At 46.6% G+C, this 19,257-nt stretch overlaps 1 protein-coding gene across 1 annotated transcript in view; it reads left to right on the top strand.

The window, feature by feature from the left end:
- LOC134965099 (rho GTPase-activating protein gacU-like) overlaps positions 1-19,257 on the top strand; it is a 116,132-nt gene that overhangs the window by 20,049 nt on the left and 76,826 nt on the right. The gene's annotated exons all lie outside the window — the stretch shown is intronic.

Here is a 19,257-nt window from a genome sequence, read left to right as displayed (position 1 = left end):
CTCTACTGGTATCTCTGCCATTTCATCTTGGATGTCATCTCGCCACCTCAAACTTGTGCTGGGATGTAATGAAGTCCAAGTTCGGCGGCGTGCGGGATGCTAGCTGAACTCCGAAACAGAGTTAGTTAGGGGAGTGATTCGGACCTGATGGCTGGGCTGCTAACTTTGCTGTCCTGCGGTCAGATAGATGCCATCTCCAGGGGGAGTGTAAATTTGCCATGTAAGTGTGCGATCCCATGTGAACGTTGAGCTGCAAAAATCCATGTTGTGCAGTCTGTGCACAGCGCAGGACTTACTCCTACAGTGTGATGAGAAGAGCCTGATTGGGGCCGGAGCTGACGTCACACACCCTGCCTGAAAAAGCTTGGGCATGCCTGCATTTTTCCGGACACTCCCAATAAACGCTCAGTTACCACCCACAAATGGCCTTCTCCTGTCAATCACCTTGCGAACGCCTGTGCGATCAGATTTTTTGCACCATCCCGTTGCTGACCGGCAATGCCCTTTGTTGTTGTCCGACAGGCGTGCGCATTGTGGTGCATACGCATGCACAGTTAGTACCTGATCGCCCGTTGTGCAAAAACGCACAGCAGTGATCAGGTATGAAACAGGCCCTATATTTCCACCACCCAATAGTAGTTTCCAACCTGATATCGCTATCACTGTTGAGAACTCTACAATCAATCCTACCACAAAAGCTCGCTGCCTAGGTGTCATTCTTGACTCTGAACTGTCCTTTGATCCCCACATTCAGTCTGGAAAAATCAAAATCACATTAAATGCATCTAAAAACATATGAAAAAATATGACCATACCTTACACAAGACACTGCAAATACTCTAATCCATGTTCTCATAATCTACTGCCTTGATTATTGCAATAGTCTTCTTACTGGTTTTACCACTAAGAGACTCTCACCACTACAGTCCATTCTGAATGCAGCGGCAAGGCTAATCTTCCTCGCCAGACGTTCACCGGCTGCAGATCCACTCTGTCAGTCCCTTTATTGGTTACCTGTATTTTACTGTATTACATCTAAAATATTTTTACTCACACACAATGCAGTTAACCAAACTACACCAACATACATCTCTTCACTTATCCCAAAACATCTCCCAACACGACCTCTCTGTTCATCACAAGATCTAGGTCTCTCATCCACACTCATCATTCGCTCCCATGCACGATTACAGGACTTTCTTCGGGCTGCACCCTCTCTGTGGAATGCCCTACCACGCACAATAAGACTCTCCCCTAATTTCCAAACCTTCAAGCATTCCCTGTCAACTCACTTCTTTAGGCAAGCTTATCAAATTCCAGGACCGCTCACATAACCTTCATAAGCTTTCATATACAATTACATCCCCACTTTACAGTACACACATATCTTCACATATTTTCTCTTTCTTCACTTCTCCTTCCTCCTGACCCTGGTTCATCATTGCTGTGTGGCCATATTCCAGTGTCATCTGCTGATGTAACTATGTTTATTTATTCTGTACTTGTCCTATACTGTCATCAACTGTAAGTTGCTGTTTTCCTATTTGATTATTTGTTTATGTACTCTGTAATTGGGCGCTGCGGAACCCTTGTGGCGCCATATAAATAAAGGATGATACAAGAACCAAAAATGTGTGATTTTGAATTTTGGATAAAGGATACTGAACCTGTAATAATAATAATAATAATAATAATAATAATAATAATAATATCATGCAGCCCACCAAGAACCTTTGCAACCTGGTGGACAATTATTCAATAGATAGCACCTATCCTTGTGCATCAATGCCTATTTCCCTATAGATTGCAAGCTTGCGAGCAGGGCCTTCCTACTTTAGTTATTATCCAGTTTTCTCTTATCATTGTTTCCACTTGTAAAGCGCAACAGACTTTGCTGCACTATATAAGAAACTGTTAATAAATAAGTAAATCTTCTTCCTTATCATTGGCGCTAAACAGCTGAATGGTTATTAGGGAATTCTACAGTTCTTTTTACTTTCCAGGCCCAAGTGTGGAAACGCGAACATCTTGAAGCTCTCTGTTATCAGCAATATATAACACATTACACAGGGTTGTGTATTTTTTTATATCAAAGTTCCCAAAGGAAGATAATGCAAATGCTCACCATTTCCTTAAATTCATTCCTCTCTCTCAATGATTGGGAAAATTTGCATATGTGCCAACAATATAATTGGAAAATGTCTAACAAGATATACAAGCCCTTGGTCCACCCAAACCAAGCCCATTCAATGTGATTGCCGAGATTTGTACAATTGGCAGTTGTCCATTTGGCTAATTTAGAGGAGCATCTTGGTAATAGTAGATTGCAATTCTAGTTTTGCCCTGTATACAAAAGACTGCTGAGTACTGAATGATTTATTATTGTCAACTGCTATGGGGAAGATCTTTTTTTTTCCTGTGATAAGGACTCTTCCAATAAGTATAACGCAGTACAAGAAGCCTTTACATTAGGGGTGGGCAAACCGATCCTGCCCGGCCCACTGCCTCCCACCAGCGAGCAATGACAAGCGGCCCGACCGGCTGAGCTGCTTGTCATTGCTCTGCACTGCAGTACCTCCAAACTGCCAGCGGCGCCTCTCTCCCCTGCTGCTGCGTTGTAGCAGCCTCCTCCAGAGTCCCCAGTGACAACGGCTGTGTTCAGCCGAGAAGGGGGCGGGGTTACGTGCAGATGAGGGGGCGGGGCTACACGGGACCTCAGGGGGCGGAGCTACACGGGACAAGAGCCAGACTGCTACAGAGGTTGGTTCTATATTGGAGTGGGAGAAGGGACCTTCTGACGTACCTAGGGGAGGAGACACGTCACCAGGGGGAGGAGCTGCGGCCGAACAAGGTACCCGAAAAGTACCCTCGCGGGCTCGCTTCGCTCGCCACGCTTCGGGCACAGTGGCTCGCTCCGCTCCGATTCGCTCGCCACCTAATTACTAAAGGTAATAGTTGGTGGTGTGGATACTAGACCAACTGTACCGCTGGCATAGCTCCTCCCCCCTTGTGTCGTGGCTCCTCCCCCTGACGGAAAAGGTCCCTTAGGCCACTTGGATCTAGCCTCTACCCTGCTACAGATCCATCCTTCCTGCCACTGCCAGCCAGATCAGTAAGTTAATGGGAAAAGTGAAAGAAAGTGTGTGTGTGTGTGTGTGTGTGTGTATGTGTGTGTGTGTGTGTGTGTGTGTGTGTGTGTGTGTGTATATTTGTGTGTGCGGGCAGAGGCGTCAGACTGTTTTTAGGTTTGGGGGAGAGATCTTTAGCTCTCGCTGTACCAACCCCTCCCGTGTTCTGTCACCATGTCACCCCCATGTTCTGTCACTATGTCACCCCCCCGTGTTCTGTCACTGTGTCACCCCCGTGCTCTGTCACTGTCACCCCCACCGTGTTCTGTCACCCCCCCTCCCCGTGTTCTTTCACTGTGTCACACCCCCCGTGTTCTGTCACCGTGTCACACATCCGTGTTCTGTCACTGTGTCACACACCCCCGTGTTCTGTCACCGTGTCACACATCTGTGTTCTGTCACTGTCACCCCCCCTCCCCGTGTTCTGTCACTGTGTCACCCCCACCGTTTTCTGTCACTGTGTCACACACCCGTGTTCTGTCACTGTCACCCCCCCTCCCCGTGTTCTGTCACCGTGTCACCCCCACCGTGTTCTGTCACCGTGTCACACACCCGTGTTCTGTCACTGTCACCCCCCCTCCCCATGTTCTGGTACCGTGTCACCCCCCCCATGTTCTGTCACCGTGTCACCCCCACCGTGTTCTGTCACTGTGTCACACCCCCCGTGTTCTGTCACCCCCACCGTGTTCTGTCACCGTGTCACCCCCACCGTGTTCTGTCACCGTGTCACACCTTTCCCCAGGGGCCATAAGACACTGGATAATTTGCTTGCTGCACAATAATTATCCTAAATAAAATGTTAATGTGTAAAAAGGCTCTCTACCTGCCGTAATGTGTGTAAAAGGGGCTCTACCTGGTGTAATGTGTGTAAGTGGCGCTGTGTGGCGCAATTTGAATAATGGAGACTATTGTGCAGCCTAATATGAATCTGTATTATTTTTTGCCCACACCCCTTCCACATGAAGCCACATCCCTATATTTTTGGCAAGTGGGGCGAGCTGCTATTTTGTATGTGGCCCTCGGATACTGACAGGAAATGTCAAGTGGCCCCTCAGCTGAAATAATTGCCCACCCCTGCTTTACATAGACATCACTATAGGTGAAGCGTGACATGTAAAAAGGCTCTCTACCTGCCGTAATGTGTGTAAAAGGGGCTCTACCTGGTGTAATGTGTGTAAGTGGCGCTGTGTGGCGCAATTTGAATAATGGAGACTATTGTGCAGCCTAATATGAATCTGTATTATTTTTTGCCCACACCCCTTCCACATGAAGCCACATCCCTATATTTTTGGCAAGTGGGGCGAGCTGCTATTTTGTATGTGGCCCTCGGATACTGACAGGAAATGTCAAGTGGCCCCTCAGCTGAAATAATTGCCCACCCCTGCTTTACATAGACATCACTATAGGTGAAGCGTGACATGCAAAATGCACAAAAAGGTGTGAAGTCTACTGAAGGTGTTGTCCCATTTCACCATCTATTGTCAAATGATCTTCAATTGGATTATGATGGTGTATTAGGATTGATTGAGTAAAATTAAGATGTGGAAACTAATTAAAGAAAGTGTGTAATAAAACATAGCAGTAGTATGCTATGCACACACATATATGTAAATAGATTAAATGGGGGGAGCCTGGAATTCAAGAGTGTACAATGAAATTATGATTATATGCAGCAAGATACCCACTACTACAAAATAAGAATATAAGAAGTGAGCAAGTCGTACAGTGACAATATACAGCACAAGGTCATAAGTAGAGATGTGTGGCGGGCACTTTTCATGTTTTGTGTTTTGGTTTCAATTCTAGACAATTTCAGCAAATACAGATACATTGTTGTTGTTAATAGAATATTTCAAAGATCACGTCTCTACCCACAGACAGCTTTTTAAAGAAGGATACTACCCCCCCCCCATGCCCAATTTCTCTTTCGTCCTAGAGGATGCTGGGGACTCCGTAAGGACCATGGGGTATAAACGGGCTCCGCAGGAGACATGGGCACTCTAAGACTTTAGATGGGTGTAAACTGGCTCCTCCCTCTATGCCCCTCCTCCAGACCTCAGTTAGATCCTGTGCCCAGAGGAGACTGGATGCACTATAGGGGAGCTCTACTGAGTTTCTCTGAAAAGACTTTTGTTAGGTTTTTTATTTTCAGGGAGCACTGCTGGCAACAGGCTCCCTGCTTCGTGGAACTGAGGGGAGAGAAGCAGACCCACTTTCCTGGACTGATGGGCTCTGCTTCTTAGGCTACTGGACACCATTAGCTCCAGAGGGTCGGAACACAGGTGTCGTCCTTGCTGTTCGTCCCAGAGCTGCGCCGCCGTCCTCCTCACAGCGCCGGAAGATTGAAGCCGGGTTAGTATAGGAAGCAAGAAGACTTCAAAGGCGGCAAAAGACTTCAGATCTTCATGAGGTACCACGCAGCGGTCGAGCTGCGCGCCATTGCTCCCACAACACACACAGGCACAGCAAGGGTGCAGGGCGCAGGGGGGGCGCCCTGGGCAGCAATTTTTACCTCACATAAGACTGGCACACGTATATAGATACTGCGGAGGCAGTATATAATAAATCCCCTGCCAGTATAATAAAAATAGCGGGACCAAAGCCCGCCGTCGAGGGGGCGGAGCTGGATCTTCCAGCACTAACCAGCGCCATTTTCTCCACAGCATGCTGCAGAGAAGCTGCTCCCGGACTCTCCCCTGCTGAACAAGTAACAGGGGGCAAAAACGAGGGGGGGGGGCACATTTATTTGGTGCTAATTCTATATATAAAGCGCTGTACAGGCTGGGACTTTGTTTTAGTATCTAGTGGTGCTGGGTGTGTGCTGGCATACTCTCTCTCTGTCTCTCCAAAGGGCCTTATTGTGGGTCTGTCCCCATATTCATATATCCCAGTGTGTGTGGGGGTGTCAGTACGTGTGTGTCGACATGTCTAAAGCGGAAGGCTCGTCTAGGGAGGAGGCAGAGCAGATGGTGGTGGTGTCTCCGTCGGCACAGCCGACACCTGATTGGTTGGACATGTGGAATGTTTTAAATGCTAATGTGGCTTTATTACATAAGAGATTGGACAAAGCAGAGTCCAAGGACAAAGCAGGGAGTCAATCCTTGGCTGTTACTGTGTCACAAGACCCTTCAGGGTCCCATAAACGTCCCTTTTCCCAGATAGCAGACACTGATACCGACACGGATTCCAACTCCAGTGTCGACTATGATGATGCAAGGTTGCACCCAAGAGTGGCTAAGAGTATTCAATATATGTTTATTGCTATAAAAGATGTTTTGCATATCACAGAGGACCCCTCTGTCCCTGACACGAGGGTGCGCATGTATAAGGAAAAGAAACCTGAGGTAACGTTTCCCCCATCTCATGAGCTGAACGCTTTATTTGAAAGGGCTTGGGAAACTCCAGACAAGAGATTGCAGGTTCCCAAGAGAATTATTATGGCGTATCCTTTCCCTCAAAGGACAGGTTACGGTGGGAATCCTTGCCCACGGTGGACAAGGCTTTGACGCACTTGTCCAAAAAGGTGGCACTACCGTCCCCGGACACGGCGGCCCTAAAGGATCCTGCGGATCGCAGGCAGGAAACTACCTTAAAATCAATTTATGCGACTACGGGAGCCCTGCTCAGACCTGCAGTAGCGTCGGCAGGGGTGGGTAGCGCAATTGCAGCTTGGGCAGATAACTTGTCATCTGACATTGACACCCTAGATAAAGATAGTATTTTGTTGACCTTAGGTCACATCAAGGACGCAGCGTTATATATGAGAGAGGCAGCGAGAGATATTGGGCTTTTGGGTTCAAGAGCCAATGCCATGGCAGTTTCTGCTAGAAGGTCCATGTGGACCCATCAATGGACAGGTGATGCTGACTCAAAGAGACATATGGAGGCTTTGCCTTACAAAGGTGAAGTTTTATTTGGGGAGGGCCTCGTGGACCTGGTTTCCACAGCTACCGCGGGTAAGTCTTCTTTTTTTGCCTTACGTTCCCCGACAGCACACCGCATGACGCTGGGGCTCCGCTATATGAGTCCGCACCAGTGGGGGCATGTCTTCGACTCTTCAGCCTAGTCTGGGTTCAGTCGGATTTGGATCCTTGGGTGGTCGAAATTGTATCCCAAGGCTACAAGCTGGAGTTCGAAGATGTGCCTCCACACTGATTTTTCAATTCGGCCTTGCCAGCTTCTCCCCCAGAGAGGGAAATAGTTTCAGCTGCCATACAAAAGCTGTGTTAACAGCAAGTGATTATCAGGGTTCCCCTAGTGCAACAGGGGAAAGGGTTTTATTCAACCCTATTTGTGGTCCCGAAGCCGGATGGCTCGGTCAGACCAATTCTGAATCTAAAATCCCTGAACCTATATTTGAAGAGGTTCAAATTCAAGATGGAATCTCTCCAGGCAGTGATCTCCAGCCTGGAAGGGGGGGATTGTATGGTGTCATTAGACATAAAGGATGCATACCTTCATGTCCCCATATATCCTCCTCATCAGGCGTTCCTGATATTTGCTGTACAGGATTGTTATTACCAGTTTCAGACGTTGCCGTTTGGGCTTTCCACAGCCCCGAGAATTTTCACCAAGGTAATGGCGGAAATGATGGTGCTCTTGCGCAAGTAGGGGGTCACAATTATCCCATACTTGGACGATCTCCTGATAAAGGCAAGATCAAGAGATCAGTTACTAAAAAGCGTGTCTCTCTCCATGAGAGTACTACAACAACATGGCTGGATTCTAAATCTACCAAAGTCGCAGTTGGTTCCGACAACTCGACTGTCATTTTTGAGCATGATTCTGGACACGGAAAAAAAGAGTGTTTTTCTCCCAATGGAAAAAGCCCAGGAACTCCAGAACATGGTCAAGGACCTGCTGAAACCAAAAAGAGTGTCAGTTCATCAATGCACTCGAGTATTGGGAAAGATGGTGGTGGCCTACGAGGCCATTCCGTTCGGCAGGTTCCATGTGAGAACTTTTCAGTGGGACCTTCTTGACAAGTGGTCAGGGTCCCATCTAAAGATGCATCGGAGGATAAGCCTGTCTCCCAGGGCCAGGGTCTCTCTCCTGTGGTGGCTCCAGAGTGCTCACCTTCTAGAAGGTCGCAGGTTCGGCATTCAAGATTGGGTTCTTGTGACCACGGACGCGAACCTCCGAGGATGGGGAGCAGTCACACAAGGAAAAAATTTTCAGGGAATATGGTCAAGCCAGGAGGCTTGTCTACACATCAATGTGCTGGAATTAAGGGCCATATACAACGGCCTGCAACAGGCAGAGAATCTTCTTCGCAACCTAACCGTTCTGATCCAGTCAGACAACGTCACAGCCGTGGTGCATGTAAACCACCAGGGCGGGACAAGGAGCAGAGCAGCAATGGCAGAAGCCACCAGGATTCTTCGCTGTGCGGAAAATCATGTAAGTGCTCTGTCAGCAGTCTTCATTCCGGGAGTAGACAACTGGGAGGCAGACTTCCTCAGCAGGCACGATCTCCATCCAGGAGAGTGGGGTCTTCATCAAGAGGTCTTTGCAGAGGTAACAAGTCATTGGGGACTTCCTCAAATAGACATGATGGCGTCACGCCTCAACAGAAAGCTTCGGACGTATTGTTCCAGGTCGAGGGACCCTCAGGCAGTGGCGGTGGACGCTCTGGTGACACTGTGGGTGTTTCAGTCGGTCTATGTGTTCCCTCCGCTTCCACTTATCTCAAAAATATGGAGAATCATAAGACGAACAAGAGTGCAGACAATACTCATTGTCCCAGATTGGCCTTGAAGGGCCTGGTATTCAGATCTTCAGGAAATGATCACAGAAGATCCGTGGCCTCTTCATCCCAGGGAGGACCTGTTGCAACAGGGGCCCTGTGTGTTCCAAGACTTACCGCGGTTACATTTGATGGCATGGCGGTTGAACACCAAATCCTAGCTAGGAAAGGTATTCCGGGGGAAGTCATCCCTACTCTAATCAAAGCTAGGAATGAGGTAACGGCGAAGCACTATCACCGTCTCTGGAGGAAATATGTATCTTGGTGTGAAGCCAAGAATGCTCCTACGGAAGATTTTCAGCTGGGTCGTTTTCTCCATTTTCTACAAACAGGAGTGGATATGGGCCTTAAGTTAGGCTCCATTAAGGTGCAGATTTCGGCCATATCTATATTCTTCCAGAAGGAATTGGCTTCTCTTCCAGAAGTCCAGACTTTTGTAAAGGGAGTGCTGCACATCCAACCTCCTTTTGTGCCCCCAGTGGCACCGTGGGACCTTAACAGTTACAGTTCCTTAAATCACACTGGTTTGAACCTCTTCAAACAGTTGAATTAAAATTTCTCACTCGGAAAGTGGTCATGTTGTTGGCCTTGGCATCTGCGAGGCGGGTGTCCAAATTGGTAGCCTTGTCTCACAAGAGCCCCTATCTGATTTTCCATGTGGATCAAGCAGAGTTGAGGACTCGTCCTCAATTTCTGCCTAAAGTGGTTTCGTCGTTTCATATGAACCAACCTATTGTGGTGCCTGTGGCTACGGGTGACTTGGAGGATTCCAAGTCCCTTGATGTAGTCAGGGCCTTAAAAATGTATGTAGCCAGGACGGCTCGTGTTAGGAAAACAGAGGCACTGTTTGTCCTGTATGCAGCCAACAAGGTTGGCGCTCCTGCTTCTAAGCAGACTATTGCTCGCTGGATCTGTAACACGATTCAGCAGGCTCATTCTACGTCTGGATTGCCGTTACCAAATTCGGTAAAGGCCCATTCCACTAGGAAGGTGGGCTCTTCTTGGGCGGCTGCCCGAGGCGTCTCGGCATTACAGCTTTGCCGAGCAGCTACTTGGTCGGGTTCAAACACTTTTGCAAAATTCTACAAGTTTGATACCCTGGCTGATGAGGACCTCATGTTTGCTCAATCGGTGCTGCAGAGTCATCCGCACTCTCCCGCCCGGTCTGGAGCTTTGGTATAAACCCCATGGTCCTTACGGAGTCCCCAGCATCCTCTAGGACGTAAGAGAAAATAAGATTTTAAACCTACCGGTAAATCTTTTTCTCCTAGTCCGTAGAGGATGCTGGGCGCCCGTCCCAGTGCGGACAAATTCTGCAAGGCTTGTATGTAGTTGTTGCTTACATAAGGGTTATGTTACAGTTGAGATCAGTCTCTGGCTGATGCTGTTTTGTTCATACTGTTAACTGGTTTAGTATATGCCATGTTGTACGGTGTGTATGGTGTGGGCTGGTATGTATTGTCAAAGTCAGAAAAATATCACGCTGCACATTGCCATATATGCACCTCATGCGTGTGCCCGCTGCACGAGCATGAGCTCTCCCGTGCGTGCGTATACTCGCGGTCGCGTGCACTCGCAGGCGCGCGGTATGCGCATTTACGGTAGAGTTTGTGTGCGTCTAGCGGGCGACTCAATCGTAACATAATTTAGTCATATAATGTATTTTGTAGATTATGGTCCCTTTGATAGAATCTGAAAGTTTAGTTAATATAGCATGTTCGGGGACAAAGAGATTCCTCTTTGTTTGATACGAAGGGTCAGACAGGGGTTACACAGTGGTGTTTAGTATCCATCGGAAGAGAATATAATTAGCAATATTCCGGTGTTGGTTTGATGCGGATTACTCGCTCGTGCGTATAGTTATGGACATAAGAAGTTTATGGACATTTACTATATTTGCACTTTATTACCCATGCGGCGGGAAACCCAGTTTCCCTCCCACCTGAGCAGTTTGAAATAGTCACAGCCCACCTGTATGAACCAACCTATGACCTTTTGTTATAATGCGGAGACGGATTCCTGTGTCCAATGAACAATAAGAATGTAGGGACCATTGTACTGTACTGTGTGTAAGTGTATATAAAGACAAGCCGACCTGGGCCAGCTCTCTACTCTTTTCAACGGTTCTCATCACTGATAATCGGGAGCTGGATATCCAGAAAGGCGCTTGCGATTGTTCCCCTTGTGCGTAAGTTCTCTGCAACCATATTTATCTCCTATTTTGTTGTAAGCCATTCTCTCTCTCCTTTCCCCCTTTTAAATGTAATTATGTCTTTGTTGTATTTTAATGTGTAGTAACTCGGTTAGGTATTTTATGTTAGTTTGGTAGTGTATAACTTGTATTGTGTATTCTTTTGCGATTGAACGTTCATTCATTCCCTTAAAAGGTGTTAGACCCTTAGACCGGTATTTGAGTGTTTATTATATTGCTAAAGGGTTCTCAGAGCGTAAGAGTCGATCATACAGCTTTTAAACTAACAAGGTTACACTGTGTTGCATTTACACCTTATCACTGTTACAAAGGTTTAACTCTGTGAGCGTCAGCGCCGCTCGTGATCTCCTCGTGGTCTCGAGCGTCCGCTACGCTGATAGCGTATCATTACGGTAACCGGCAGCCTATAGCGTGCTTGCCTTTACGTTTTAAGCCGTGAGCGAACGTGCCGCTCGTGCGTCTCGTCCACGGCTAAGCGTTTGTTACGCTACGTGCGTACTCTTACGGTATTCCATATGCCAATTGCGTACTGTGTTCATTAACCTTTTAGCGTGTTTAATATAGGATATCATTAGGCTTTATCAATTGGGGACTCGCCCGCTCTTCACATATCTGCACTAGGTAATTTCAGCAGACATTATCGGTCAGCAAAAGGCGGGAGGTAATATTCCTCGTAGTGCTGACCAGATAAGCGTCTGCTTCGCTTAGTAAGGAGTGCTGAAGGAATCCGGAACCGGAAGGTAGAAACAGTACGTTATTGTCTTTTAAAACCTGTTTAGTTTCTGTTTTGCGAACGCACGCATAAGCACACACACCTGTATTTCGTGTTTAGCATTATTTGTCCGTACCTCATTCTCCTGATTGCCACACACTAGTGATAACGTGCTGAGACATTTGTTGTTATTAATAGTTAAAAGATAAAAAGTAATATTTAAGGGAATAATTGTAAAAGGCACGCACACAATCTCGCCTAGAATACAAGGGAGATTTGAGTGGTGTTCAGTGAAGGATTACTGTTAAAGATCATTCACATTGATAAACGTGTAGTGTGTTACTGTGGACGTACTTGGTCTGCGTACACGTGTCCTTACAAGGGCAGGGCGTACGCAACGCAAGGGTCGTCGCACGGAGCGTATATTACGCAACGGAGCGTACGGATACGCCCACATAATACAAACCGCACGATAGTATCGTTTTAATAGGCGATAAGGAAGTAACGCGAAAATAACACAAATCTATCACAAATCAAAAAGTTTAAAGTTAAAAGAAAAAGACTTTCTCTGTTGTAATTCTTCTGGGTTAGACTATTACTGAATGAAAGGAATTCTGTACAGAAATAAGAGTGTTCGAATGTAAGAGTGTGTATATATAAGATTTCTCTTTTATTACGGAAGTGGGAACCGTAGGCCAGTAGAAAGAGGTACACCAGCGAGAGTGATAGCGTGGGGTGGCTTGGGAGGCGTCCCTTGTTAATCTCGACATATTTATGAGCAGTAGAGTCTGCTGTACATAACAGACCAGGAGGTCAAGGACCAGGAGGTTCAGGTACAGCAGACTAGAAGTAGAGAAGCACAACCGAAGAGGGTTGGTGCGAGACCCATATAGGCCAAAGAAGCTCATTGCTGAAGGAATTCGCAGCCAAAATTTTCGATTCCACTGATCGTTCCGCACATAAGATTAGTTGCTTGTGTGCAGATACGATTGTACCGCATGTAATTGTGTGCATTAGCGTGTCTTGAATTCAGAAGAACGCTACTTGCACATTGTTAACGTGATTTGTGTAATTTTTTTATTTTAAGGGAAGTAGCCTGATCACTCAGGGACATTCCAGCGACTGATACTTGCTGGGGAGGGTAAGACACTCCCACACGCCCGAGCAAGTAGACGTACTTAGGTGCCCTAGGTTGGGTACGGAACCTCTGGGAACTTTGGTCGCCGTATTGGCCAGCGTGGGCGGAGTTAAGTGGGCGGACCTCGTTGCAAAACCCCCACCGCAGCCTTACCCCGGACATCTTGGTTTTTGTAAGGGTTGCTGAAGACCCTGATTTGAAGTCAGAGGTAGTGAAAGCAGCACCTGCAGAGATGGGGGCCAGTTGTTCAGGTAAGGGGCGATCAACCGAGGTTCAGGTTGATTTGGTAAACCGACCAATCGGGTCGGCAAGGTATATCATGTGTGAGAAATATGGTCATCACACAGAAATGTTGTGCAATGAATGGGAAAGGATGACTGTGCATGACGGGGAAAAGTTTCCCCGGGTAGGTAGTTTTAACCCAGAAGTATTACAGAATTTAAGGAGAAGAGTTTGCCTGATTAAATCTTCAAAAAGGCGTATTAGACATTATGATTATTTAACATTGTGGCAACAGGAAGGTGAAATACAAAGGGGGTTGGCGCAAGCCACTGGATCTAACCCTATCAGGAAACTGATAGCCACTGCACCCCCACCACCATACATACCTGGAGAGAAATTGGTTGCAGAGAATGGCACTCAGGGTCATGTTAAATGTAAAGAAGTTAAAGATAATGTAACCAAAGTAATTAATGCTAACACTAATCCGTGCAAGTTGTACCCTGTTTTGAACTTTCCCCAGGATTGTGACCAAGAGGATGAGCCCACAACAATATCAGCACTCTCCCTAGCAGCCACCATATCAGAAACAGCAGTGGGCACGACCCAACCCGTAAGATTAGTAGCAAAGGCCCCTAGCGGAGGGACAGGTGAGGTCGTATCGACTGGTAAGTACGGCACCATACACTATGCTGAAACCATTTCACCACATGTTGTAGAATCTACTCAGAATGATGTTATTGGACTTAATCCCGTTAGGGTAATAGCAGTGCCAAATGGGAAAACTGAAGCTTCAGGAGCAACTCCTGTCAGAAACATCGCCATGCACTGTCCTTTTTCCCGAGCGGAATTAAGATCCATGATGTCTGAATTCCCTGATCCTAGGAAAGATTTAGTTGCATGTCAAAAGTATATTAGGGAGCTAGGAAATTCTGCAGAGCCAAATAACCCTGTGGGTAAGTCAAGAGGTATAAAATGTTATAGTTGTCACAGAGAGGGACACATGTCACGTGATTGTAAAGCAAGACAAATACAAAATTCATATCAATCCCCTAGACAACGACCTGATACGAGACATTGGAATCAAGGACCGAAAGGGCGGAGCTATGAACCACATGCAGGGGAAACAAAAAGGTATCCCCCAAGAAGAGACTGGCAAATCTCTGATAGTTCCCATCTACCCCCACCACAAGTAATTGCTGCCAGCGCGATTCAGGGAGGTCACCATATCCAATAGGGGTGTGGCCACACCTGTAATCTGCAGCCAGTGAAATTGATTGCAAGTCTTGGAAGTGAACCCGAGATCACAATTGATGTAGCTGGTAAATCATTAAATTTCCTTGTAGATACGGGGGCGGCCAAATCAGTGATAAATTCGACAGTGGGAATGAGAACCACTGGTAAGACAATTCCAGCCATGGGAGTGACGGGAGTAGTACAGCACTACCCTGTTAGCAAACCAGCAGAGATTACAATAGGGCCCTTGCATACCAAGCATTCCTTTTTGCTGGCTGCATCGGCACCGACTAATCTCCTGGGAAGAGATTTATTGTGTAAAATGGGGTGCGTCATTTATTGTACTCCTGAAGGTGTATTCTTAGACATACCTGAGAATCACGCTCAGGAAGTACGAGACATGCTAGACTCCCCATCAAAATTAATGTCACATACCGTTATGATAAATAGGAGTTCATCCCAGGTAGAAGAAATGACATCCCAAATACCAGAGTCACTTTGGACTAAAGATGGACAAGACACTGGATTAATGGCAAACGTAGCTCCAGTCGTTGTGCAAGTAAAAGATGGTAGGATAGCTCCAAAAATCCCACAATACCCTCTGAAGCCAGAGGTGGAATTAGGAGTGTACCCCGTAATAGAGCGCTTGCTACAACAGGGCATTCTCGTAAGAACATCCAGCACTGCCAATAGTCCCATCTTCCCTGTGAAAAAGAGTGGGGGGAAGGGTTACAGGCTAGTACAGGATCTAAGGGGGATTAACAAAATAGTTGAGAGTCAGTTCCCCGTAGTGCCAAATCCAGCTGTCATCCTTATGCAAATCCCTCCCACTGCGAAATTTTTCACTGTTATTGACCTCTGCTCCGCCTTCTTCTCGGTACCTCTGCACCCTGACAGCCAATATTTGTTTGCATTCACATACAGAGGAGTCCAATACACATGGACTCGATTACCACAAGGTTTCATAGACAGTCCAAGTATATTTTCACAGGCTTTGCATGATTGTTTACAGTCTTTCCAACCAGAGAGTGGATCAGTATTGATCCAATATGTGGATGATTTACTACTATGTTCAGATTCACTGGAAGCGTCCCTGAAAGATACGAAACAGCTCCTGTTTCATCTTTCAGACACAGGACACAAGGTTTCCAAAGACAAGTTGCAATTATGCCAGACTAAAGTAAAATATCTGGGACACTGTCTGACACAAGGACTGAGACACCTGACCGCTGATAGAATTCAAGCAATTCGAGACATGACTCTGCCACAAACCCAGCAACAGATCAGAACGTTTCTAGGAATGTGTGGGTATTGCCGTAACTGGATCCCAGGTTTTTCCATTCTAGCATTACCTTTGCAGGAGATGGTCTCATCAAACAAACCTGATCGGATTTCGCATACAGACGAATCCGAGATGGCATTTGAGAGACTTAAACAGTGCCTAACGCAGGCACCAGCATTAGGTATGCCAGACTATGGGAAACCCTTTGAGCTGTACGGAACAGAAAGTGCTGGTTGCGCGGCAGGCGTCCTAACCCAAAAGCACGGTGATGCCAGCAGGCCGGTAGCATACTACAGCGCTCAGCTAGATACGGTAGCGCGATCCCTCCCCACATGCTTGCTAAGTGTCGCTGCGATAGCATTGCTAGTAACGAAAAGCGAAGATGTAGTGCTAGGACACAACCTCACAATCCATACACCTCATGCAGTGTCAGCCTTACTAAATTCTGCCCAAACCAGACATGTCTCATCCGCACGGTTTACAAGGTGGGAATTAGCACTAATGGCCCCTGTAAACATCACCATAAAGAGATGCAGTGCACTAAATCCAGCAACGTATCTCCCAGGTGTGCCTGGACAGGCACAAAGGGTGGGGGATGAGAGTGATGGTGAAGGAGGATTTGGTACAGACACTGACTCACATGATTGTATGGAATATTTGACCCAAAATTTCACGGCAAGGCCTGACATCAGTGACAACCCACTGGAAGATGTAGATCTTACTTTCTACACTGACGGTAGCTGTCACAGACAGACGGACTCGGGAGACTTGTGTACTGGATACGCAGTCGTAGATGACCAAGGCACCATAGAAGCAGAACCGCTAGGCCCACCTCACTCAGCCCAGGTTGCTGAACTGGTTGCCCTAACCAGAGCATGTGAATTGGCTAAGGGCAAAACAGCCAATATCTATACCGACTCTAGATACGCCTTCGGGGTAGTCCATGATTTCGGAGCCCTATGGCGCCTCAGAAATTTCACGACGGCAGCTGGTACACCGGTAGCGCATGCAGCTCACATCAAAAGGCTTCTAACAGCGATACAGGAACCTGACAGAGTGGCTGTTATCAAGTGTAAAGCACATACATATAGCCAAGACCCGGTATCACTTGGTAACAGCCGAGCAGACGAAGCTGCTAAGTTAGCAGCTGGTACCCCCAGACAGACAGACACCACACAACTGATGGTATTTAATACCGTCAACACACAGAAATTGTGTGAAATGCAAAATTTGTGTTCCACACAGGAAAAGGCAGTTTGGAGGGCAAAAGGATATGGCCAGGAGTCCTCAGGACTATGGACAGATGGGCAGGGTAAACCAGTGGCACCCAGAGCATACCTTCCAAGTTTAGCGGAAGCAGCACATGGGCTGACTCATCTAGGCAAGGAAGGGATGTGCAAGTTGGTAAGAGCATATTGGTGCGCCCCAGGATTTTCTTCCCATGCGGGAAAAAGGGCAATGACATGCCTCACCTGCTTGAGGAAGAATATCGGAAAGGCAATACCAACAGAACCATCTCATATCCCACCTACAGGCGGCCCTTTTCAGGTAATACAAATTGATTTCATACAATTACCCCCTTGTCGAAATTTGAAGTATGTACTAGTTTGTATAGATGTGTTTTCAAATTGGGTCGAAGCATTTCCTGCGGCCACAAATACCGCAATGTTTACTGCTAAGAAAATTGTACAGGAATTTGTGTGTAGATACGGTATCCCTAGAATAATTGAAAGTGATAGGGGTACCCAATTTACAGGTGATGTCTTTCAAGGAATGTGTAAGTTGATGGGAATTGATAGTAAGCTGCACACTCCGTACCGCCCCCAGGCGAGTGCGAAAGTAGAAAGAGTGAACAGCACTATTAAAAATAAATTGAGCAAAGTTATGGCGGAAACAGGATTGACATGGCCAGAAGCTTTGCCCCTTGTATTATACAGCATCAGAACCACTCCCAGGTCCCCTCTTAATCTGTCCCCTTTTGAAATTCTGTTTGGTCGACAACCGCATGTTATGATTAACCCTCAGGATGATTTGAAGTGTAATAATGAAGTGACTGTAAAGTATTTGGTTAAGATGAGTAAACAGCTAAGGAATCAGAATGACAATTTGAAGTTGGTGATTCCTGATCTGCCAGATAGTATTTGTCATGACATTGAACCTGGGGATTATGTAATGATACGGAATTTTCTACGCTCAGGTTGCCTTATTGACAGATGGGAAGGACCATACCAAGTCTTATTGATTAGCACGACAGCATTGAAGGTTGCCGAGAGAGAGACTTGGGTTCATTCGTCCCATTGTAAGAAGGTTGCTGATCCAGAGAGGTCCCGTGATAAAGAACAGACGGTAGAGGAAGTTGTATCACTGGAGTGTCTGTTTCTGGAGGACTCAGACGGCACCTGAGCATTGAGAATAATAAGATCGGAGGCAGTTGTCGATTCCCTGATCCCTTTTATTGTTTTTCTCCACTTCCCATCCCATCTCCCTCAATTATTTCTTTCCCCCTTCTCATTCTTCTCCATTTCCTCCTATAAGATGGACTTGCCCCAAGAGACTGTGATCCGGATTTTCCTGTTGACCATGATGTTGACCAGAGCAGTCTGTTCCGGCGAGAGTACCATGGAGGTCGAGAGAGGTTCTGGAATGGGTTCTGATGACAGAGATGGAGGCGTAGATTTCCAAGAACAACATAATCACCAAGTAAAGGCGAGTATCAGAAAACGATCTGGTAGCATTGACAATAGAAGGAATTGTGAAGGATTGTTAGCTGAAGAGAACTGTATCTGTAGACTCTGTGACAGTGTAGTTGAGGATGGGTGTATCAAGAAATGCCAATCCAGTTTTAATATCCACATGGACCGGCATCCATTGAGTGACTATCACTCCTTAGTGGGTAAAGTGTTAAATCAGACAGATTGTTGGGTATGCTCTCAAGTACCTCAAGGCCATAGCAAATCAGGGTTAGTACCATTCCCTCTAACTATAGGGGAGGTACTTGAGCTAAGTGGTGGGAGGCCGGTGGACAGGAGGTTTAATATCTCCAGTCCTCCTAGTTTGAAGCTCCACCAATATCGTGTGGATAGATCCCTAGTATGTTTTAACATTTCCAATCCCCGAAAGCCGGGAAATTGGGAAGTGTCATGGAACAACCAAACCATGACCTTTTCATACAGAGCCGATAGAATGCCTACAGATACAGAACTTATACGCCACATAGCCGGTAGTGGAAAATATTTCCGATATAGGTATACCCTAGGAAGTAGGATCATGAGAGTTGGAGAAGTATCACCAGGATACTGTGCACATATCGTACAAACAGATACGTGTACTAAACAGATGGGAGAATTAGGGTTAGGAGATTTCATATGGAAAATTTGTAATATGGTAATGTCCTATTCCGTCCCATATGTTCTCCCCGATGATGCATACTTCATATGCGGGAGGAAGGCGTATAAGTGGCTTGCCCCAAACTCAGAAGGGTTATGTTATATTGGAAAAGTACTGCCTGAGGTAATGACTTTATCCCACACTAAAATGAAGGATATTCACCGCAGTGCCCAAGCTCCTTATACTCACACTCATTA

This window comes from Pseudophryne corroboree, chromosome 10 (genome assembly GCF_028390025.1).
Source record: "Pseudophryne corroboree isolate aPseCor3 chromosome 10, aPseCor3.hap2, whole genome shotgun sequence".
NCBI classification, from domain to species: domain Eukaryota; kingdom Metazoa; phylum Chordata; class Amphibia; order Anura; family Myobatrachidae; genus Pseudophryne; species Pseudophryne corroboree.
Note: the sequence above shows the minus strand (reverse complement) of the source record. Positions and strands in the feature narration are given on the sequence as shown.